The sequence below is a fragment of the Castor canadensis genome, chromosome X (genome assembly GCF_047511655.1).
Source record: "Castor canadensis chromosome X, mCasCan1.hap1v2, whole genome shotgun sequence".
In the NCBI taxonomy this organism is placed as follows: Eukaryota; Metazoa; Chordata; class Mammalia; order Rodentia; family Castoridae; genus Castor; species Castor canadensis.
The window spans coordinates 37018347-37044125 of NC_133405.1; the positions used below are offsets into that span (position 1 = coordinate 37018347).

The following is a 25779-nucleotide window of genomic DNA, read 5'->3' on the forward strand; positions in this document are numbered from 1 at the left end:
TTATGAAGATGTTATCGATCATTTATGTCCTTCCTTGATTCCAAGGTGGTTGCAAGGTGACTGCAGGAGAATGGTTCAGAGCAAAGACAGATGTAAAATGGAGAGATGCCATGCTTTTGCCTGCTTTTAGTTAATTTGTGGGCCCGAAGAAGGAGTCAGTGCTTTTTAGCAAAAGCAGTTTAAGTACCTTTTATAATTTTTTGTATTTGAACATTTTTAATCTTGAGGTAATTAGGATTTCTTGGCCAGTGATAAGTTAGTACAGGAGAAGGGGACAGATAGCTGACAGCTAAGTCTAAAGTACTTATGTTATTTAAATCTATAACTAGAAACATCTTTATACTGAATAATACATAGTAAGTACAAGTCAGAAGACTTAGCGTTAAATAGACTGTGTAGGGGAACCCATTTAAAAATAACTAAATGAGCATAGACAAGATACATTTGGAGCCAGCAAGAATAGTCATTTTTGTTTTTACTTAAATAGCAGGCCTTGGCCAAAAATATGAGTTTGCCTTCTGTCAGAGGTGCCTGCAAGGGCTTGAATGTCTGGTCACCATGTATAAGATCACTTCTTTAAAACCTCTTGGCTTTAGTAACTTTAGTGAGGTTGGGCATAGGTGATTCCATCTGGATTGTGACAGGTTTTCCCTCTTGTCTCCAAACTGTCTTTGAATAGTCTCCTCTGAAGATTTTGCCAGCTAACCATTCTGGTTCATGAAAGTCCCTCAATGCCAGGAATAGCTTTTCCTGGATATTTTGATGAGGTTCCAAGTTGAGGGGGGCAGCATTGAGTGGGTTAGGTGGGAATCAGTGCCAATTAAGATAAACCCCATTTGGCCAAATCGTAAGGAACAAGAAGTTTAGAAAAAATGGGCTTACCTGGCATCTGTTTTTAGTTCTGGACTTTAGATGATATCCTGACAACTTAAAAGTGCTGCAGAATGTCAACAGACAACAGTTAAAAGTTTTCCGAGGAGAATACAAAAAGTTAACAAAAGCAAGTATCTAAAAGGCTGACTCAGTTGAAAAATAAGTAATTGTTAGAGTCATTTTGGGGGGTTGGGTTGTAAATGTTCCAGAGAAGGACCCAAACTGTGAATGAGAGACTTAGAATAGCCATGGTTAAAAATACTGAAAAGTAGTTTAGGAATTGTCAGAACATCTAGTTATTTCCATTGCAGACAGCATTTTAGGAAAGTAATTATGACTGACAGCATTAAAAAAGCAACAATAAGTGCTCCTTGTTACAATTAGGAAAACATGGACACAAGTCTACAAAAGACTAGCATCACTAACAATTTTAATTTGGAGAACAACTTCATGGTAAAGGTTTCTTCCTAAGTTTTGTATTTTAGAAGGCTTATATATTTGGGGAGCATAAGTAAATTTTAATATACAAGGGAGGAAGCAACAATTAGCATCACAGCTACACAGATGTCATATACATGTTAATTTTTTCTTGGAATAAAATTTAGAATTTTTGGCTAGGTAAGATAAATAGATGTACAGCACTGACAAAAGTCAAAACTTAGATCTCTTACGAGTTAGGGAGACTGTGCCTGTGATCCCAAATAATTTTATTTCCTAGGACACAAGTACATTTTATATATACAGTAACACTTATTTGGCTAAGACAAATATAGGTCAGGTTTTAAACAGCAGGATTGCCCAAATGGCAGGATTTTTCTGAATGTTACTGATTGCAAACAGCAAAACTGCCAAAAATTTTATTAACTATTTTGTATGCCAAAGGTTTAGATGTAATGGTCTTGGATAAAAGAGAGCTTTAGCTGATAATTTAACATATATTAAACTGACACACTTTTAACTCTGCAAATATTTGTATTTAGAGAAGTCTAGACACACAGCTCTACATAGTTTTAGTTACAAATCTATAGTATACTAATTGTGTTAGAATTACTTAAAGTAAAAGTTGTTTTATTACACAGTTATAAAGTGGTTATTTAAGAGACCTTTACATGAACAAATACTTAAATGAACTCTTATTTAGTTAAGGTTTAGTTTTTTTAAAAGTTTGACAAGATCAACAGAAAACATGAGTAATTATTTTGATAAACTCTTTCCTTTAGAGATTCTTACAGATGTTACTCATAGCAGAACAATATTAGGATAGCCTTATTTTATAGACATAGGGAATCAGGTTATCATTTAACATGATCCTAGAAAATCTTTCTGGGAACTCTTAGATTACAGTTGACTTAATTACACACCTAAATTTTTATAAGCTCCATCTATTATGTATACTTTTGAGATCTACTCAGGACCTTCATTCTCAACCTTCTGATGATTTGTCTTTATCCCTCTTTTACATTTTTGGAACAATCCCTTAGGACAAAGTTTGTTTTTTTTTTTTTTAGCAAAATCCTTTCTCATCCAAAAGCACTTTCTTTTTCCCTTCCCAAAAAACATACCCAATACCTTTCTACTTGTTGGTTTTTTTCTTTGCAACTTGTATTTTAGAATTACTTTTATAATAATTTTAAATACAAATAAATTTTTTTTACCAAAATTCTCTATTAGCCTTATATTTTTAATATATATGAAGATGCCCTTTATGAAGAAAGCATCTTAAACTGTTTGTCTATACAGTAAGCAATTTATAAAGATATCTTTGTTAATAGATCCAATCATAAAATAATTGAATGTAAATTACACTTATGACAAATGAAACACTTATTTACTGTCCATAAAATAATGCCTCTATTTTAGTTAGACCTGATTGAAATATAACTTTGAAAAACTAGTTTATCTTCAAAGTAGCAGAAGAGGTGGGGGAGAGTAGAGAACATCAACAGCAATTTCTTTCCATTAACTCTGTAATAAGAGTCATCATAAAGATGTTCAAACACACACATATGCAGAAAAGTTTTAAATTAGGCATGCCATAAATGTCAGTTTAAGCACACATTGGTTCAAGAGCTCAAGAGCATGCAAAAATTGAGTGGCCACAAGTACACTGGTTAGGTTTTTATTTTTTATGAGCAGATGGAGATATGTCCCATTCTGTTTTTTTAGGACTCATTTTGGGAGGCTTGATAGCTGAAGCAAGAATCAATTCTAGGAAAATGTTTTGAGTCAGTCTCAGTCTCCAATAAGATTGTTGCCATAGCAATCAGATGTTTGTCTCTAATAAATTAATCGCAAAATGGATATACACAAAATTCATGCAATGATGCACAAAACAATTACATTAATTCCGAGTGCACACTTAGATACTGACTTTAGATTTACCTCTAGGTGTTTTTTTTAAATTATCTCTAGATGATGACTTCAGATTTACCTCTAGAGATGTTTTTTAGAAAAATAATCTCTAATAATAGTTTACCTTGGGCTACAGTAACTGTATTAATAGCCAAACCTTTAAAGTAAATTTAGGGAGCCTAGTTTTGGGTGTAAGGTTAGTATCCCACATCCTCCTTTAGACAAAGGATATGGGATGCATGAGTCTACCCTCTTATTTTATACTAAAAATTTGTTTTTTAAATTAGAATTTGTATGTGGGTCAGGAAAGGGGCAGGCTGATGTGGTAAAAAAAGATTATATCTCCATTGAAGCTGTAATATCTGGCTATCTTAATTAGCATGGGAAAGGTAGGATGAATTAGCCCCTCAAGATTCAATATTAGGCAAGGGGGCTTTCATAATAAAGAATCCAAATACCTTTCTGAATCCACAGCAGAACTCAGGAAGGCTGCCCTTTTGCCTTTTAGCTAATGCCATAACCTGGAGAACTGAGATTTTAATTTTAAATACATGAGGCATTTGTAGGAAATAAAGAAAAACTTTGAGAATTGAAATTCTGTCTTTGGTCCTTCCAGCCTGTGCACACACGAGGCTGAGGGTGTGGGTCCATCTTTCCAGAGACCGCACGGTGCCTTGGCTAGAAGAGTGGATAGGCCAGCCCAGGGTTGCCACTTGTAGCAACCTGGATGTGACCTGTTCCTTCTGGTCTTGACATATATGCAATGAGAAAATGGCCCATTTCAAAAGCAAGACTTATAGGAGAAAACTGTTAGTACAGTGTTTAGACAGATTTAGAGGCTTAGCATCAGGTGGAAAAAAATCAGGAGGTTGTGACAGAAAGCAGCTCCAATCCTCAGCCACACACCATTTAGATTGCCAGTTGCTTTTATGTTTTTAGTTTGGGGACCCTGTGAGTCACTCAAGATGCTGAGAGAATTGACAATGTGACTTGAGCAGGACTTTTCTTTCCCTTTCTCCTCATCCATTTCTATCTCTGTTGACCTCACTCGGATGGCCAGTCCAGGAGAGGAGGCAGGAGCAGGTTATGTAGTAGGAGGGATGAAAGAAACCTCCATCATTGCTGAGATAGGTTTAGAAAGAAGAGTTTCAAAGTTAAACACTTTTCCTATGTTGTGAGATGGGGGAAGAGGAAAGGATGACACAGAGCTGGGTCCATGTCAGAGGAGGAGGGTTTTTTTTTTAAGGGATGACAGAGAAACCTGAGGGGAATTCTCCTTTAGGAAGAGAATTTGATAAGGCGAACAAGATTGACAGAGAGAGGGTCTAGAGTGGAGATAAACAAAGGCCTAGATATAGGGGGACCTCAGACCATGTCCCACAGCATTGGAGAAGTTTTTGAAATCGTGCTGAATTTGGAAATCGAAAGTGCCCTGTTTAGGTCAATCATTATTGGGACCAGACCATGTTATAGTCTTGCCTGACTTCTGTAAGACCCAGTGTCTGAAGGTTTTGGAGGAGACATCTCAGTGAGCAGTACATTGGGGGCGTAGATGATTTCTGGCCCAATTTTGTGGAAAATGTGGTGAGTAATCCCGATAGGGTCCTATGTAATAGGAACAGACAATCAGATAGCAGGAAATCTTCTCTACTGACAGATAGTCTATGAGATGCCTTTGAGGCAGTGCACCTGGATTTTTTCTAAGCATCCTTAGAAAATATCAGTGAGTCCACCCAGTTGGTAGACAAAGGGAGTCTCTTACCTGTTGGGACTTCACCATGGTCCATGATAGGATTTCCACAGTAGGACAAGAAGTGAGAGAAAAACCAAGAAGGAGGGGAAACTCACCAAAATTTGAAGGTCAGTGTGGTTCTCTGGTACAGCCTTCAAAGAAAGGAAAGGAAGAAAAGGGTAGGAGAAATCGAGCAGTGAAAAGAGGGGAAGAGCTAGGGATGAGGGAGGATGGAAAAGGGGATAGTAGGGAATGGGGTTGGGGGGAAGGCTCTAGTCTCTGCTCATGGTCTGAGAGTGAGCATAAGAAGAGCTACCACTTGTCCTTTGTTTCCCATGTTGCAAGAGTGGATAGCTGAGAGCCGAGCCTACAAGCCCCATCCAGGGTTTTGGCACCATCTGTTAGACTGAAAGAAGCACAGAATAGATAGGCTGGACATTTCAAATGCCAACACATGTTTTATTGGGGAGGAAGCCCTGCAGAGGGGAGTTTCCAGCCAAAGCCAGAATTCCACTGCCACTTACAGACTCGAAGTAGATATAAGGGAGTGGGCGGGGAGATTTTTTCCAGGGTCAACAATTGTGAGTGGAAGCTAGAGGAGCTGGATGCTCAGCATGCTTTTACCCCTGGGCAAGGTGAGAGTTTGTCATTCCCTTGAGGCTAGATGTGGGCTGCCTGCAAGGGTAGGGGAGTCCTGATGATTCTAACATGGCTTCCCTTTTGTTCACTCAAACACTAGTGAACAGTTGAATATGTTGCCCTGGATTATAGAAGAGGCTTAGAAATTAAATTTATATATTTGTTTCTTACCACAATAAAATAATTAAAAATAATGTTGTAATTTTAAAAATCATCAGCACAGAAGTGGTAGTTAAAGCCAAAAGGATGCATGAGATTGATTGCCCAAAGAGGGAAGATAAAGTGAAAAGGGAAGAAATATGACAGGGGGCTAAGAAAACCACTGACACTGCAGATGTGAATCTGCAGAAAAGGACAGAAGAGGAGATCTAAGCAAATAGTGTGAAGTTAACAGAAGAGATCTAAGTGAGTGGTGTGAGAAAACCAAGAGATCAGTAGTGAGTAGAGTTAGGGAGCTGAGGAAGAGATGCAAATGGTCATCAGTGTTATGCTTGAGCTGCCAGGTAAAAATGAACTGAACATGCTTATTGTCTTGGATTTGGCTGAGAGAGCATCTTGGTGATTGAAATTCCATGTAATAAATTGTTTTATACTTAGGCTTTTATCAGGAATCTTCACTGGAGATATGTTTGCATTGTGTACAGTACCTAATACTAATAGGCACTCAGTTCTTGTTGAATTAATTTATTTCAATGTGGTCCTCCTTATACCAGGAGATATTCTAACTGAAGGCTGGGTGTATTTTGGCAAAAGTTCATTTTTCGGTGGCAAGAGTAGTAGTCTGCTAGATTCTACTTCTGTGTCACAAGATATTTATGGAAAAAATGTTTCATTAAAATAATTGAGTTTGTAATTTTATGTTTATTTGATTTCAAGATTAGTGATTATGGTATTTAGACTTTTATTTTGCAACAGTTTTATTTTTCTCTTCTGTTCCTTCTTTTTCGATATGTTGAAATTTCAGTTTTAGCTGAGGTCATGTGTACCTTATTTAGAAGGAGTAACAAAGGAAGGGAATGTTGCATGTTTGAGGGTAAAGGATCGAAATTAGCCCTTCTAAAAGATTTTTTTAATGCAACTGGACTGTAACAAAATTAATGACTTGCAGTATAAATTATTTACACAGTTTGGATTTATCATTTACTGAGAATTTATCAGGAGTTTGTATAGTTTGCCTTAGGTAAAACTTCTTTTTGAAAGTTGTGGCTCCCATTTTAGTAGTTACAATGGGGAGAAGGACTGAGGGGAATAGATTTGTGGATAGAGTTTAGAGGAAGGAGGATGTAATGGTTAATTTTTTGCACTTCGCTGAAAGGTCTGAGACCTTACTGTGTATATAGCAAGGCATACCCCATCTGCTATGGTAGTTTCCAGATGAACAAGGCTAAGCACCTGGTCTTAAGGAGGTTACAGTGGGAAGTGATGAACTCTCTGTGAGATAAGGAGAATGTGACCAGTTCTCTAAGGGAAAGCTAAGCAGCATGCAGTAGAAATCCACTAAGAGTGATGACTTCTGCTTGGACATGTAGGGAAATTTTTCGCTGGCACTTAAGGATGCATAGAATTTAAATTGCTTCCTTGTCCTGGATGTAGTGGTGTAAAAGCATATTGGAGACAGAGGGAAGGAACATAGTGAGCAAAGGCTTTGGACTAGGGAAGTAAGATGTGCACTGAGAATAAGGAAAGATGTTGCATCTCTAGTAGTAGCACTAGTATTTTGTGGGGAACATTCACCAGTGAGATGAACTTGAAATAAATGGATCATAGAAAAGAGGCAGCCTGCTACTTATTCTCAGAAGTCATGAATATGAATGTATACAAAATGTGTGCAAATACATGTACATATTTTTTCTCCATTTTCTTCTACCCAAATTGCTTCAGTTGGGGATTCCACCACCTTACCATCTAACTTGGACTGTTCTAGTATCTGGGACTGACTTAATTTACCATAGTATTTATCACCTAAGGAGCAAATGAACATTGGAGTTTGACAATCCTAATTTGGGTTCAGAGTTTGTCTCACAGTAAGTATGGGGACATATAGCTTCATGGGAATATGGTGATAAAGTACTTATTCTGGTGATATGTTCCTCTGTACTAATTCAAAATGAGATGGCATATGTGAAAGTCCTTTACAAACTTTAATGTACTAAGATTCAGACATTGTTAGAATTTTTTTCTACAAAGAGTGAATATTAAGTGTGGCATAGTTAAGTTTTTGAACAAAAGCCTTACTCTAACTTTCTGCAATCAATATTAATCAATATTGGTGTAACAGCTTTTGTTTTTTAAACATGTTATTTTATTGTCCTAATTGGTCATTTCCAAACCTCATTCAAAGGATCTAATTAGTAGACGTGACAGAAGGGCTCTTTAGAGTTTGTGTATCACAGTTCTGTAGCATGTTTTTATTTCATAATCTATAAATAGCAGGCCAATTTATTAATCACATAGATTTAATTTTAGACTTTTTCAGTTAGGTTTATTGAAGTATAATTCAATAAACATAAAAAGTGTATACACACACACACACACACACACACAGCTCTGAGTTTTAACAAACATGTAGTAGTCATGTCATTACCACCAGACTCACCATATTAAACAGTTTCATCACTGTCCAAATCCCCTTGATGTGTAGTCGCCCACTTCTGGCAAACACTGATGAGTTTTCTGTCACTATAATTTCTCCTTTTCCAGAATGTCATCTAAATGCAATCATGTAGTATTTAACTTTGTGAGCTCAGCTCCTTTTATTTAGCATAATTCCTGTTTGAGTTACCCAAATTGTTGCATGTATCAGTAGTCTGTTCATTTTTATTGCCAAGCAGTGTTTTTGGTATGTATATACCCCTTTTTACTTATCCATTTGCTAAAGAGGGTTTTTTGGGCCACGTTGGGGGTGGAACCCAGGACCTTGTATATGGTAGGGAGCACTCTACCACTGAGCTATAATTCCAGCCCTGTTTATCCATGTACCATTTGCAGAACACTCGGACTGTTTTCAGCTTGGAGTGATTACCAACAGAGCTGCCATAAACATTTGTACATAGATGTGTGTGTGTGTGTATAAGCTTTCATTTGTCTAGGGAATTCCTTGGAGTGAGATTGCTGGATCATATGGTGAGTGTATGCTTAACTTTGTAAGAAACTGTCAAAATATTTTTCAGGACCCTGTACCATTTTGCACTTCCATCAGCAATCTATGAGAAAGGCAGTTGCTCAGCATCCTGGCTAGCACCTTCATATTTTTAGGTTTTAAAGGTTTTCAGAAAAAATTTTAGTCATTTTGGTAGACCCATAGTAGTGTCTTAAATTTTTAAAGAATGCATTTTATTGTAGGCAATTGTACCACAATAAATTTTACCATCTAAAATAAAACAAAGTTGAATAAAATAGTAATAACATATAAAAGTGACGAAGGATGAAAATTCAAAGGAGAAAGATAACTCATAAAATTAAAAAAGAAAAACATGAATAGGGAAAATAATTTGAAGTGATTCATTCACAGAAGAACAAATGTGCAATAAGCATGAGAAATGACAGCCTCTTAGATAAATATTAGGACATGCAATGAAGCTTTTCTTTTTTAAAAACAAAATATACATTAGATATACCCGGGGTATGTGGTCTATAAAAATAAACATAATAATACCCTTTGTTCCAGTGATTCTGTTTTGAAGACTAGATTCAACAGGAATTTGTTCCTATGTGTGCAAAATCTGTAAATAAGAATGCTATGTAATATTGCTTGTAATAAAGAGTTATTAGAAACTATATAGCAATGAGGAAAATGGATAAAGAATTATCTCATTGTATTAATTTACATGTGTCTGATGATTCATGATTTTGAGCATCTTTTCATACACTTGGTCATTACTATATCTTTGGGTAAGTATTCAGATTTTTGACTACTAAAAAATCAGACTTTCTTACAGGTGATTTGTAATTGGTCTTTAGATTCCAGATGCAAATCCTTTATCAGATTTGTGGTTTTCAAATGGTTTGTAATTTGTTTTTTCATTCTCCTAATGGTATCTTTCTTAGAACAGAAGATTTTAATTTTGATAAAGACAGATTTATCAAGTTTTTCATCTGTCATGCTTTTAATGGCAGAGCTACAAAATCTTTGCCTAACTTGTGGTTAGTCAGCTTGCTGTGACAAACACCTGACATAAACTAACCAATAAGGAGGAAAGGTTTATTTTGCTCATGGTTTCAAAAGTTTCAGTTCATGGTCACTTGGCCCATTGCTTTGGGTGTATGGTGGCACAGTACATCATGGCAGGAGTGTGTGAGTGGTTGAGGAGATCTGCTCATCTGATGATGGTTAGGAAGCAAAAAAGAAGTGATGGGAGTCCCACTATCCCCTTCAAGGGCACACCCTCAATGATGTAACTTTCTTTCATGAGGCCCCACCTCATAAAATATTCCACTACTTCCCTGTACTTGGTGACCAAGCCTTTACCATACAGGCCTTTGGAGGAAACTGAAGATCCAAACCATATTATAAGATTTTCTCCTATCCTTTCTTCCAAAAGTTTAATATTTTTGTTTTCTACATTTTAGGTTTGTGATCCATTTTGAGTTAACTTAGATATTTCCTAAAAATATGTGAATTTCTTTTAAGTTATGGAGTAAAAATGTTATGGAAATGTAACACCAGGAGCTACTGTCTCCTTTTGGTACTTTGGAGACATGACTTTGTCAGCAATATTTAACCTCTTTTGACTCTGACCAGCAGTGATACCTGGAGTGAAAAGTTTCATGAAAAACTACATATATTTAATACTAACTTTTCCCTTTTGTTCTCTTTCACTAAAAATAAATCTTTCTGCTAACTCACTAAACAGATTTCATGTCTAAATAATTGAAAAATATGCTAATTTAACTATCTTACTTAATTGGAACCTAACAATCACCATCATCTCTGCCTCTAAACATTACTCATCCTTACCCTTTTCTTTCTGCTGAGAATCTTACTCAGTTCTATAAACATAATTTAATTTTTGTTATAAGTTTAAAATCTCTTAGGTAATGTATTACCAGTTATATTGTTATCAATAACAGCCATGAGTAATAGAAAGAACTTCCTATTAAACTAGAGATTTTTCTTTTTTCTTTTTTTTTTCATTTTTCTTTTATTATTCATATGTGCATACAAGGCTTGGTTCATTTCTCCCCCCTGCCACCACCCCCTCCCTTACCACCCACCACGCCTCCTCCCGCTCCCCCCCCTCAATACCCAGCAGAAACTATTTTGCCCTTATCTCTAATTTTGTTGTAGAGAGAGTATAAGCAATAATAGGAAGGAACAAGGGTTTTTGCTGGTTGAGATAAGGATAGCTATACAGGGCATTGACTCACATTGATTTCCTGTGCGTGGGTGTTACCTTCTAGGTTAATTCTTTTTGATCTAACCTTTTCTCTAGTTCCTGGTCCCCTTTTCCTATTGGCCTCAGTTGCTTTAAGGTATCTGCTTTAGTTTCTCTGCATTAAGAGCAACAAATGCTAGCTAGTTTTTTAGGTGTCTTACCTATCCTCACCCCTCCCTTGTGTGCTCTCACTTTTATCATGTGCTCATAGTCCAATCCCCTTGTTGTGTTTGCCCTTGATCTAATGTCCACATATGAGGGAGAACATACGATTTTTGGTCTTTTGGGCCAGGCTAACCTCACTCAGAATGATGTTCTCCAATTCCATCCATTTACCAGTGAATGATAACATTTCGTTCTTCTTCATGGCTGCATAAAATTCCATTGTGTATAGATACCACATTTTCTTAATCCATTCGTCAGTGCTGGGGCATCTTGGCTGTTTCCATAACTTGGCTATTGTGAATAGTGCCGCAATAAACATGGATGTGCAGGTGCCTCTGGAGTAACAGTCTTTTGGGTATATCCCCAAGAGTGGTATTGCTGGATCAAATGGTAGATCGATGTCCAGCTTTTTAAGTAGCCTCCAAATTTTTTTCCAAAGTGGTTGTACTAGTTTACATTCCCACCAACAGTGTAAGAGGGTTCCTTTTTCCCCGCATCCTCGCCAACACCTGTTGTTGGTGGTGTTGCTGATGATGGCTATTCTAACAGGGGTGAGGTGGAATCTTAGTGTGGTTTTAATTTGCATTTCCTTTATTGCTAGAGATGGTGAGCATTTTTTCATGTGTTTTCTGGCCATTTGAATTTCTTCTTTTGAGAAAGTTCTGTTTAGTTCACATGCCCATTTCTTTATTGGTTCATTAGTTTTGGGAGAATTTAGTTTTTTAAGTTCCCTGTATATTCTGGTTATCAGTCCTTTGTCTGATGTATAATTGGCAAATATTTTCTCCCACTCTGTGGGTGTTCTCTTCAGTTTAGAGACCATTTCTTTTGATGAACAGAAGCTTTTTAGTTTTATGAGGTCCCATTTATCTATGCTATCTCTTAGTTGCTGTGCTGCTGGGGTTTCACTGAGAAAGTTCTTACCTATACCTACTAACTCCAGAGTATTTCCTACTCTTTCTTGTATCAACTTAAGAGTTTGGGGTCTGATATTAAGATCCTTGATCCATTTTGAGTTAATCTTGGTATAGGGTGATATACATGGATCTAGTTTCAGTTTTTTGCAGACTGCTAACCAGTTTTCCCAGCAGTTTTTGTTGAAGAGGCTGCTATTTCTCCATCGTATATTTTTAGCTCCTTTGTCAAAGATAAGTTGCTCATAGTTGTGTGGCTTCATATCTGGATCCTCTATTCTGTTCCACTGGTCTTCATGTCTGTTTTTGTGCCAGTACCATGCTGTTTTTATTGTTATTGCTTTGTAATATAGTTTGAAGTCAGGTATTGTGATACCTCCTGCATTGTTCTTTTGACTGAGTATTGCCTTGGCTATTCGTGGCCTCTTGTGTTTCCATATAAATTTCACAGTAGATTTTTCAATCTCTTTAATGAATGTCATTGGAATTTTGATGGGAATTGCATTAAACATGTAGATTACTTTGGGGAGTATCGACATTTTTACTATGTTGATTCTACCAATCCATGAGCATGGGAGATCTCTCCACTTTCTATAGTCTTCCTCAATCTCTTTCTTCAGAAGTGTATAGTTTTCCTTGTAGAGGTCTTTCACATCTTTTGTTAGGTTTACACCTAGGTATTTGATTTTGTTTGAGGCTATTGTAAATGGAATTGTTTTCATACATTCTTTTTCCATTTGCTCATTGTTAGTTATAGAAATGCTAATGATTTTCCTATGTTGATTTTATATCCTGCTACCTTGCTATAGCTATTGATGATGTCTAGAAGCTTCTGAGTAGAGTTTTTTGGGTCTTTAAGGTATAGGATCATGTCGTCTGCAAATAGGGATATTTTGACAGTTTCTTTACCTATTTGTATTCCTTTTATTCCTTCTTCTTGCCTAATTGCTCTGGCTAGGAATTCCAGTACTATGTTGAATAGGAGTGGAGATAGTGGGCATCCTTGTCTGGTTCCTGATTTTAGAGGGAATGGTTTTAATTTTTCTCCGTTAAGTATAATGCTGGCTGTAGGTTTGTCATATATAGCTTTTATAATGTTGAGGAACTTTCCTTCTATTCCTAGTTTTCTTAGAGCTTTTATCATGAAATGATGTTGGATCTTATCAAAGGCTTTTTCTGCATCTATTGAGATGATCAAGTGGTTTTTGTCTTTGCTTCTGTTAATGTGGTTTATTACGTTTATTGATTTTCATATGTTGAACCACCCCTGCATCCCTGGGATGAAGCCTACCTGGTCGTGGTGAATAATCTTTTTGATGTGTTGCTGAATTCGATTTGCCATTATTTTGTTGAGGATTTTTGCATCAATGTTCATTAATGAGATTGGCCTATAGTTCTCCTTTTTGGAGGTGTCTTTGCCTGGTTTTGGGATAAGTGTAATACTGGCTTCATAAAATGTGTTTGGCAGTTTTCCTTCCCTTTCTATTTCATGGAACAGTTTAAGGAGGGTTGGTATCAGTTCTTCTTTAAAGGTCTGATAGAATTCAGCAGAGAATCCATCAGGTCCTGGACTTTTCTTTTTGGGGAGACTCTTGATTGCTGCTTCAATTTCATTTTGTTTAATAGGTCTATTCAGGTGATTAATTTCCTCTTGGTTCAGTTTTGGATGATCATATGTATCTAGAAATCTGTCCATTTCTTTTAGATTTTCAAATTTATTTGAATATAGGTTCTCGGAGTAGTCTCTGATGATTTCCTGGACTTCCATGGTGTTTGTTGTTATCTCCCCTTTTGCATTCCTAATTCTACTAATTTGGGTTTTTTCTCTCCTCATTTTAGTCAGGTTTGCCAGGGTCTATCGATCTTGTTTATTTTTTCAAAGAACCAACTTTTTGTTTCATTAATTCTTTGTATGGTTTTTTTGGTTTCTATTTCGTTGATTTCAGCTCTTAGTTTTATTATTTCTCTCCTTCTATTTGTTTTGGGGAGATTTTTCTTTTTTCTTTAAGTTATTTTGGTATCTGTTAAAATGGTGATGTGTGCAGCCCTGGAGGAGCTATAACTCTTTGGTGTTTTTGTTCATTACCTACCCCTGTCTTGACTTTTACTAAGTAACAGAAATATACTGGTGCTTACACTCGCCTAATGGGGCCAGGAGAGGCCAAGGACAGGCAGCTGGAAAGGCTCAATAAACTTGTTAGCTATTCTCACTTCTAACATTTGTGTTCTGTGCTACAGATGTGCTTCTTTTTATGTGGCTCCTTTATCTCTCTCTCTCTGCAGACTGGCTTTCTCTGAACCTCTGTATATGTGGCTGTCCAAAGACTCTAAGTTTACTTCCTATTAGATTGGAACTGGTCTGCTCTATTTCTCAAGGGAAATAGCATAATTAGTTAAGCTTAGGGCAAGTTCTGTTCCTAGTCCAATCAGTTTTGCTCAAGGGTGGTGGAATCAGAAAGAACAGCCTATGCTTATCTTTGTGGGGAAAAGATAAAGAATTCTCAGAGATTGAGAAGGGTGTTGTGTTAACCAAAAGTTCTAAAAGTGCTGGTTTGTATACATTTACCTTTTAAAATGAATTTTAATTAATTTGTTCCTCAGAATGTGAAGTTCATATAGTTTGTTCAGTATCAATAAAGTTAAGAATTACAAAGCTAAAAAATTACAGCGTCACCATAGGATGATTTTTCCTTCATTTCTAAAATAATTAAACTAATATAACACATAGTAACTTAGTCAGGTATATTTACCACAGGTTACTCTTTGTTTTAAAAGATGGCAGTCAATTAATACATAGAATGTCCTGTGGATCCAACAATTGAAGGAGTTGGAGGTTAAAGAAAATTAATATTTAAAATATTAGACATGTATTACAAATTCACCTCCAAAGAGTTTTCATTTACATATATTAAAATTCAAAGTTGTGCTTGCTTCAGCAACACATATACACTAAAATTGGAATGATACAAAGAATATTAGCATGGCCCCTGCACAAGGATGACATGCAAATTTGTGAAGCGTTCCATATTTAAAAAAAATTCAAAGTTGACTTCAAATGGGGAGGGAAGATAGACTAATATTAGTTTCTGTTTAGTTACGTACTTAACATGTTATTCCATTCAGACCTCACAAGCACCCTTTAAGTAGTAATCATTATTATTCCAGAACCAAAGAAGAAATTAAAACCCAGGGAAAACATCCAGCAAATATGTGACAAGGGTGGAATTTAAGCTCACAACTGTGTCCTTCAGAGCCTCTTTTCTCCCCAGTCTACTGTTAGGAGTGTGAAAAACTTATTTATCAAACCTTTTTACAGAAGGCTGTATGTAGGTAGGACTCTACAGAAGCTATCCAGCTCATTTTCTTTTCTGTAAACCTGAGACTCAGTTTCAAATAGCAACAATTTCTCCACATCAAAAGCAAAATGAAAGTCATATTATTTGACTGATGTTAGGAGCTTAAGCACCTGGATTTTTCAGAGGTCATTAAAGCAATAAATCAATATTTAAAAATAGCAGTAGCTTCTTCAGTTTGGAAAATAATGTTTTTATATTATTCTAAACATTAATGCATGCTAAATTGGGAATTCAGGGGAAAAGGGGAAAGCTGACCTTTCTTTTTTGGTCTGAACAAACAGGAAGAGAAAAGCAAAGACTTGCAGTATTTTAAGCTTTTCATGTTTATCCACTCGAAACCTGTTGTTTTTCAAAATCACATTTTTAATGTGAAAAATCAGAAAAAGTACACTTCAGACATTATTGTTGAAGACATATTTCCAACATAAATTATTTTTGTAATAATTACTTAAAACAAATTTAAATTGTCTAGTATTGATGATATAAAAACAAAATTGTCCTTCAAATATTTATTTTTATCCATGAGTTAATGATGGTTTAGTTTCTAATGTGTCAACCCAAATAATTTTGGCCAATAAAATTAAAATGAATAGTTATTTGGCTCTTATAATTCATACTTAGTTTGAAAAGTTTAAAACTCCTGCTAAGGTGTAATTCCTAAAATAACTAATTTTTGCCTTTGGGTGGTAAAGAAAATGCATTATGATAAGATGAGCAAAAGATAAGATTGTGACTTTTTATAAGAAGTCCCATCAAATGTGGTCTACCTGGCTTATGATATAAGATTATTTGATGTAAATTAAATCTAGCCTAATAGTGCATTAAGAATTCACGATGGCCTTTTAAAATAGAAGAACTGGGGATAGAAGATGAGCTTGATGATTCACATTGCTGCTGTCTTTCAGGGCATGAAAGAAGAAACCAAAATCATTTTTGCTGTTCCTTTAGAAGCTATCTTTTCAAGGAATAAACTAATGTACTGTGACATATTTTAAGCATCAAACATCAGATTTTTTTTTTAAACTTTTTTTTTAAGCTTATACCATATGCTCAACTGATTTTCTTTTTTTTTTTTTTTTTTTTTTTTCATTTTTCTTATATTATTCATATGTGCATACAAGGCTTGGTTTATTTCTCCCCCCTGCCCCCACCCCCTCCCTTACCACCCACTCCACCCCCTCCCGCTCCCCCCCTCAATACCCAGCAGAAACTATTTTGCCCTTATCTCTAATTTTGTTGTAGAGAGAGTATAAGCAATAATAGGAAGGAACAAGGGGTTTTGCTGGTTGAGATAAAGATAGCTATACAGGGCATTGACTCACATTGATTTCCTGTGCGTGGGTGTTACCTTCTAGGTTAATTCTTTTTGATCTAACCTTTTCTCTAGTACCTGGTCCCCTTTTCCTATTGGCCTCAGTTGCTTTAAGGTATCTGCTTTAGTTTCTCTGCATTAAGGGCAGCAAATGCTAGCTAGTTTTTTAGGTGTCTTACCTATCCTCACCCCTCCCTTGTGTGCTCTCGCTTTTATCATGTGCTCATAGTCCAATCCCATTGTTGTGTTTGCCCTTGATCTAATGTCCACATATGAGGGAGAACATACGATTTTTGGTTTTTTGAGCCAGGCTAACCTCACTCAGAATGATGTTCTCCAATTCCATCCATTTACCAGCGAATGATAACATTTCGTTCTTCTTCATGGCTGCATAAAATTCCATTGTGTATAGATACCACATTTTCTTAATCCATTCGTCAGTGGTGGGGCATCTTGGCTGTTTCCATAACTTGGCTATTGTGAATAGTGCCGCAATAAACATGGATGTGCAGGTGCCTCTGGAGTAACAGTCTTTTGGGTATATCCCCAAGAGTGGTATTGCTGGATCAAATGGTAGATCGATGTCCAGCTTTTTAAGTAGCCTCCAAATTTTTTTCCAAAGTGGTTGTACTAGTCTACATTCCCACAACAGTGTAAGAGGGTTCCTTTTTCCCCGCATCCTCGCCAACACCTGTTGTTGGTGGTGTTGCTGATGATGGCTGTTCTAACAGGGGTGAGGTGGAATCTTAGTGTGGTTTTAATTTGCATTTCCTTTATTGCTAGAGATGGTGAGCATTTTTTCATGTGTTTTTTGGCCATTTGAATTTCTTCTTTTGAGAAAGTTCTGTTTAGTTCACATGCCCATTTCTTTATTGGTTCATTAGTTTTGGGAGAATTTAGTTTTTTAAGTTCCCTGTATATTCTGGTTATCAGTCCTTTGTCTGAAAACATCAGATTTTTTACCAAACTGCTGTCAGCATTTCTTTTCTAAAAAGTACTAAATTAAAAGTAACCCTGAGTTACTGGCCTAGACATTGGTCCAGGGTTAGGGAAAATGAAGCCCACTCGGAGTTAATGGGTTAAGCCAATTATCTTATAGTTTCTTTCAGTGCCTCTAATGTTTTCTCATCCACATGCCTGAAGCAGAGATGGGAGCCTATTACTAACAGAATGTTCTTCTGAGGCTAAGCCCTCAGTATTGTGGCCTTTTGACCTTTAATTCTCTCTGACTTCTTGACCCCCCCCCCCTTTCCCATTCCCCTGAGGTCCGGCTTATATAAGACTAGTTGATTGTACAAGCAAGCTTTACTGTAATGCTGAGCATGTTGTGTGGGTCAGACACTTTAGTGACAAGTTGACCTATTAGTCAAATCAGCTTGTTAGCAATCTTTTGGGACTAAAATTCTAACTAGTTTCTCTTCACATCTTCTGTCTTAGACCCCCTATTAAACGCTTATGAAACGGCTGCTGCATTAGGTCGAAAAGCATTAGGAATCAGTTTTGCATATTCACAGTTGATTGTTGGGTTTCTTATAAACCACTTCTCCATTTTTCTTTAACTTCTTTGCTTCCAATTTCTGGGCTACAGTTTCTTAGTTCTGTTTGCTGGTTAGTCAGAGGACCAGTAATAAAGAACATTTCCCTTTTCCTCTTGACCAGATTCATGGTAAGTTTTTCTACTCTCCTGTTTCAAGTCTCTATAAGTAACCATGTGTGGCTTTCAACTTATATCAGACCTCTACTTCCCTCTTTTAAGCATTTTGTAATACTTTGCTTAATTAACCAGAAATAAAATACACAGACAATATAACCTGCCTATACATGTAATAAAAATATGTTATAATGTAATGTAAAGAATAAAAATGTAATTTATGACAAAATAATATGTATTTCAGTTGTAACTGTGAGGGCCCAACTGTAGTAGAAGATGTTATGAAGTAGTTGATGCTTGCACCTACTTCTTTTGTTTTGGTGGTACTGGGGTTTGAACTCAGAACTTTACACTTGGTAGGCAAGCCCTCTACCATTTGAGCCATGCCCCCAGCACTTTTTTGATTTAGTTATTTTCAGGTAAAGACTCGCATTTTTGCTTGGTGTCAGGCCTCAGAATGAAATCCTTTTACCTAATGCCTCCCACCACAGGCATGTGACCCCATGCCTGACTTAGTGATTGAGGTATTCCCTCACTAACTTTTTACGTGTGCTGGTCTCAAATCATGATCCTCCCAACCGCCTCCTCCTAAGTAAGAGCAAGTTCCATTATGGCAAATAGTAAATAGAATTTACTCTCCTAAAGAGTAAGTTCCATTATGGTAAATAGTGTTGGAGTAAATATAGGAAATATAGGAGACCAGATATCTTTTTGAAATACTGATTTCATTTTCCTTTGGGTATATCCCTGGAGGTGAGATTGCTGGATCAGTTGGTAGTTCTGTGGTTAATTTTTTGAGGAACCTCCATATGGTTTTCCATAATGGCTGTACTCATTTACATTCCCAACAAAAACACGCAAGGAATGGTTCCATTTTCTCCACATTCTTGCTTCACTTGTCTTTAGTGTCATTTTTGACACCATTTTTACTGGGGCGGGGCGATAGCTCATTGTGGCTTTGGTTTGCATTTCCTTCATTATCAATGATTTTGTGTGTGTGTGTGTGTGTGTGTGTGTGAGTAAAGTAGGAGAGTTTATTGAGATAGCAAAAAGTAGAGCCCCCAGAGCTGGGAGGAGTCCCGAGAGAGTTGCCTGATAATCAATGATTTTGAGCATGTCTGCTTTTGAGAAATGTCTATTGCCCATTTTTAATTTTTTTTGCTATTGAGTTATGTGCATCAATTGATGAATAGATGAAGAAAATGTGGTACATATACAGAATGAATACTATTCATTCATAAAAAGGAATGAAATTATGTTATTTTTGACAACATGGATGAATCTGGAGAGCATTATATTAAGTGAAATAAGGTAGACACTGAAAGATAAACACTGCATGATCTTACTCGTTCATGGAAGTTAAAATTGTTGATCTCATAGAATCAGGGAGCAAAATAGTGGTTACTAAGATGCTGAAGACAGTAGTGGAGAGAGAGAGATGGGGAAAGGTTAGTATCAATGGATACTAAATTAGAGTTAGGAGCTAGACGTTCTAGTGAGCTATTGCACAGTAGAATGACTATATAATGATAATGTACTATATATTTCAAAAAGCTAGAAGGATTTTTAAAGTTTTCACTATGAAGAAGTGATACGTTTGAGGAGACATATATATTTAGTCTGATTTAAACATCACATGATAAATAGGTGTATTGAAACATTACATTATTCCACCGATGTGTATAATTTTAATGTCTTTATCAGTTAAAATAAATTTCATTTAAAATGTTTTTTAAATGGAGTAAATTAGGGTTTATGAATGGTAAGAAGATAATTCTGCATAGGAGGTCACAGAAAATGAAAAATCAATGGAGCATTTGCAGCAAACAGTAAAAGTGTTAGAAAAAGTAACAACAGACCAGGCTTGTTTTTAAATGCTAAGGGAAAAAGGAAATACTTGAAGTAGTGAGAACATGCCAGGACAAGTTATGGACTCTCAAAGTGAAGAAAATACAGAAGTGTAATATTCTCACAAGTTACCTGGGACATATAAGTGTACCAACAAAATAATTCCCTATTTTTGAATATAGGACAGAGTACTGATGAATTATCATGAAAGTATGTCTCATATTTTGAAATACTATCACCTTGAGATATATTTTTGGTTCCTGATACTTCAAAACATCTTGAAGACCATAAGTTTCTTTAGTGATGAAGAGTAGAGGGTGGATTAGAAAGAGAAGTAATACAAGACACTATTAGAAGTTGAACAACACATGTCTCCACACAGAGGACACTATGATAATCACCAAATGTTTTTATAGCATGTTTCTTAGTGTTAAAAACATTGAATAAGACAGAATTATAATAATCTGAAATAGTGAAAGTAACTTTATTGAGATCCCTGTGGTTCATGTATCTAATTTAATAATATTTTTGCTTGAAATCTATTGAAAGTAGACTCAAATGTCCTCTGTGACGTGTTTGCAGAGGTTTCACTGCTTTCACAGTAATTGCTCTATTGCTCTAAAACCCCTTTCAACAAATACATAGTTGAAAATGCTGTAATATAGTGCATGTAATGTGTACATAATTTAATTTTGGGGTAATTTGCATTAAGCATCTATCTTCATAAAGACTTTAGTCTAAGTTATTTGTCTTTTATCTTAACTTTTTGTGAAAGATACCAGTATTAGTATATGAGAGAGCCTAGTGTCCATTTGTATTGGGGTTAGCCTAGCAGAATGTTCCTTTCTTTGGGAACATGGAGTCATTCTTTATTGTGTGGGACCACTCCACATATTCCATGACTTTGGCCTCTGCCTACCAAGTGCTAGTGATTTCTCCCAATACTTATGAGTAGTAAAAGTACCCCAAGTATTTCAAAGATGCTGCCTACTGAGTGGTACTCACTGACTCATTGGCTTTGCCTTACTATAAGTACATATGTGCATTTCCCAAAATAATGTCCACAAAGTTCATTTATGATTTAAAAACATTTAAGGTTCATTGACATCTAAAAACTTAAGGTTCTCTTGGAAGAAGGATTTTTTTCATACCATGACTCTTATGGGCTAAATTGTGCTGTTCCTCATCCCTAGTTCAGATGTTGAAGTCCCAAGTCCAAGTGTCTCAGTATATGGCTGCATTTGAAAACAGGTTAATTTAAGGTGAGCTCTAAATCAGTGTGACTGATACCCTTGTAAGAAGAGGAGACTAGGGCACCAACAAGTACAGAGGGGAGACCATTTGAAGACACAGGGAGAAGAAGGCCATCTCTGAGTGAAAGGGAGAGAGGCTCCAGAAGAAACCAACCATGCTGTTTCGTTCTTTCGTTTCAGGTACTCAGTGTGGGACTCCATTGATAAAAGTATGCTTTCTCTGTGTTCCATAAGATCATAGAATACATACTTTTATTCATAAACATTTGTGTACTCTATTTTGTCTGTTTTCCCTGTGAGATTGAATTCTTTGAAGGTGATGATTGGTCCTTACTCACTGTTATATCCTTAATGCCCTCCACAGTGGCAGTGCCTGGTTTGTTGTAGGTGTGCATAAATTACACATCACAATCATTTTATGAGTGGTGCTAAGTGCTAGGTGCCTTTCCTGTTCTGTTTTACAGATGATCATTAAGTGCTCAAGGTCACAGAGTTCTGAGGTAGAGCTAGAATTTGAACCTGTTCTGTTGCAAAGTCCATGTTATAATCATTATATATGTGTGTTCACTGAGAATAGTAAGGTTGCCATCTGGGATGTTGTAGGAGGTTGTTGCTCTGAGGAACAGAGTTTGGAGCATTTCATTGATAGCATCAACAGCCTGAAGCAAGTTGGCACGTGTGTGCGTGTGGTGTGTATGTGTGGGGTGTGTGTGTGTCTTGAGGCTTGGAAATGTTATATCCTAAAGTACACATTCTTTGCTATATTATTTGTACTACAGGTAATGTAGATATGTATTTTCTTCATTAAAATGCATTTCTATAGTAATATGGAATGAATTTTCCTTGCTGTAAGCCCTAAATCTCTTAATATGCATATTATCACTGACTGTACTCCTTTATGTATTAATAGCAGGGTTAAGGTAGTTGATATAACTTTAGGGAATTTGCCACATTTTTATTGAAAGCATGAACAAAAGTGATGATGCTTTTCATAACAGTTAATACCTCATGTTTTTTTAATTCTTGGGAAATGATTCTTGAATTTTTTGTTTCACTGTGTACTCCCTTCATACCAATACATTGTTAATTTTTAATACTTTGGTTAAATATTTTTCCTGCTGACTCATGGCCATACACCTTTTACTGTAGAGTATTTTAGAGATGCTGTAGGATTTGTTGAGACTTGTAAAATTATTTGTTTCTATAATATACAATCCTGAATTGTCAGTGAGCTTTCCTGAAGTTGTTGTGTGCTCAGAACGAGTTTTCTAATCTCATTCACAATTATGTGTGAAGGATTAAGGTGGTGTCAGTGACTAACGTGAATGTGCAGTGGTGCTTCCACTTTGTGACATCTGTTTGGTCTGTAAGGCTTCTTATTTATTTGCTGCTATGTGAACACAAGAAGTTACTGCACAGTAAGTTCATTATAGATCTCATAATCATCAAATGTAAATTTTCATTTTGTTTGTTCAAAGGGATTGTTTGCTTAATCTTCAGAAGTTCAAATACTTTTCCAGTAGATTGTTTTAGTGGTTTTTTGTCATTGAATTCTATTGGAAAGTAAAATTCTTTCTGCTTTCTTGAAAGAAATGGCTCTCTAATTTATCCTGTTTAAGGGGAGGAGAGAAGTCAAAAATATTTTGGATGATAGTTTCACGACCAGTATTCATTTAGGCATCTGGGAGGTAAACAACTGAGCTATAGTTATTGACCCATGAGGAGTTAATACTTCATCAGGGAAGCAAACAATTACAACTGTTTTGAATGATCAAGAGAGAAGCCATGGAAAAGCCAGGCACGATGGCTCATATCTGTAATCCAGAGTGCGTGGGAGACACAGATAGGAGGATCACAGTTTGAGGCGAGCTTGAGCAAAAAAAGTTAACGAGACGCTGTCTCAAAGAACAAGCTGAGTATGGTGCTTCATATCTGTACTCCTAGCTACATGGGAGGCTTAGGTAGGAGGATCATGGTCAGAAGCCAGCCTGGGCAAAACTCAAGACTATACCTGAAAAATAACTAAAGCAAAAAAGGATGGGGGAGTGACTCAAGTGGTGGAGCAGTAGCCTAGCAAGTATGAGGCCCTGAGTTCAAACCCTAGTACCACCAAAGGTAAAGAAAAGGAGAGTAGCCATGGATTTAAGAGTAGAGAATAGTCAAAGAACTTGTTTATGAATTTTTTGAAACGAGTCATGTGATGAAATAAAAGGATAGTAGGGAGGTGGGCATTGACAAAGACAGGAAAGTAAATTAGTGTGGTATAGAAGAGAAAGTGAGGCAAAGGAATTGGGGAAGTGTTTCATGGAGAGATTGTTCTGCAGTTTCATATTTAGGCCATATTTAGAAGATAAATCAAAGGTACTAATAATTAACTTTAATATGCAATTATTGGTATCAGTATAAGGAATAGTGGGCTAAAGTCAGAATTCAAAGGGCTAAAGAGAAAGGTGTACAATGGACAGGCTTTTTTGGTGTTATTAGGATTTGAACTTAGGACCTCTTAAGCACTCTAGTAGTTGAAACACACACCCTCATCCCTTTTTCTTTAGTTGTTCTTTGGATAGGGTTTTGTATTCTTGCCCAGGCTGGCCTGGACTGTGATTTACCAATCTGTGCCACCACATAGCTAGAGTTATAGGCACATAGCTACCATGTCCAGTTTATTGGTTGAAATGGGAGTCTCACTAAGTTTTTTGCCCGAGCTGGCCTTAAAGTACAATCTTCCTGATTTTTGTCTCCTGAGTAGTTGGGATGACAAGTTTGTGACACTATAGTTTGTGACATATACCCAGCCCATAGAGATGTTTTATAATCAGACAGTCTTGGGTTAGATTCCTTTCTCCATTACTTATGGGTATTTTAACATGAAACAAGATTTTAAGATCTCTTGCTCTAAGTGTCCTCACTGGTGAATTTCAGGCAATCATGTCCACTTTCAACAGTAATGAGAATTACTGAAAGTGGACAACACTGCTTGCTTAGGATAGCACTTGACAACTAGTTAGTTCTTCTCAAATGCCTACTATTTTATGGCCAATCATGTAGCAAAGTGAAGAAATAATGTCTCTGGTAATACTTTAAAGTGGATCTACTTTTTTGTTAACTCATTTCATTGTCAGGCTTTACATATTCAAAACCCCGTTGCACTGTCATGTTGTTGCTGTTGATACTGTCACTATTGTCATCATAATTTCTTAGGTGAATGAGTGGACAGTAGAGGCATTCAGGTATCTCTCTTGTCTGTTGATTTATACTCCTTCATATGTATGACCAAGAGTGGTGTAGCAGGGCCATAAGGTAGGTCAGTTTATAGTTTTTTTTTTTACCTCTGTACTGATTTCCATAGTAGGCTACACTAATTTACATTCTCACCCACAGCATACACAGGTCCACAGGTCCCCTCCCCCATTTCCCCCTACATCCTTGCCAGTATTCATTGTTGTTCATTTTCTTGGGTGAAATGGAATGTCAGTTCCACAACTTACTATTTTCCATGATAGAAGCATAAAGTGTTTGAGGCCAAAGCCTCCTTTTCTTCCTTTCCAAAACATGCTTAACACAGGTGTGATGTTGCGTGTCTGTAACCCAGTGTGAGAGAGGCTGAGGCAAGAGGATTTTGAGCTGGAGTTCAGCCGGTTTTCTTGATATCCATTATGACAGGGGTAGATGGAATCTGTGTGTGTTTTATTTGCATTTCCTTTATGGCTAAGAATGTTGAACATGTCTTCATGTATTTATTAGAACATAATTCCTATTTTTTTGCAGTTATACCCCCAATGTAATACATTGTTGAAGCTATTTATTTAATTTTACTTTTGATTTTTTTTAAATTGGTTTTTAAGTTCAATTTTGTTTTTAAATTAAATATGATATTTACGTAGATTCAAAGTCCAATGTACAAAAGAAGATACATTCAAAGAGTCAAAGTACTACTACCCCTGTCCCTTTCTCTTAAAGATTACCATGTCCTCCCCTCCTTCTTAGAAAAATGATAGCATACTGTGCATACTACTTTCCGTTAAATTTTTTCTTCAGAATACGTGTAGATGTTTTACAGCTCTTTAGTACTCTATTGTGTGTATGTACTGCCATTTATTCTGCCAGTCCTTTGTCGATGGACTATTTCTCCTTTGCAAATAGCACTGCAGTGGATTAGCCTTGTATATACAATAGGAAGTTCTTATTTGACTTCTAAGAGAATTTCTACTTTAAATGAAACTCGAGGACATCCTGTATAGTCTGGGAATGAAAACGTGAACTACTGTTTCGTGAGCTAATGTCTATATGATAGGCCTATTCATGGTTC

At 36.3% G+C, this 25779-nt stretch overlaps 1 protein-coding gene and 1 non-coding gene across 4 annotated transcripts in view; both read left to right on the top strand.

Moving 5' to 3' along the window:
* Nucleotides 1-25779, top strand: part of Klhl13 (kelch like family member 13) — a 185376-nt gene that overhangs the window by 43126 nt on the left and 116471 nt on the right. The window lies entirely within an intron of this gene.
* On the top strand, nucleotides 14972-15082 carry LOC141420033 (U6 spliceosomal RNA). The gene has a single exon (XR_012444740.1). It is a non-coding gene; the product is annotated as a U6 spliceosomal RNA (small nuclear RNA).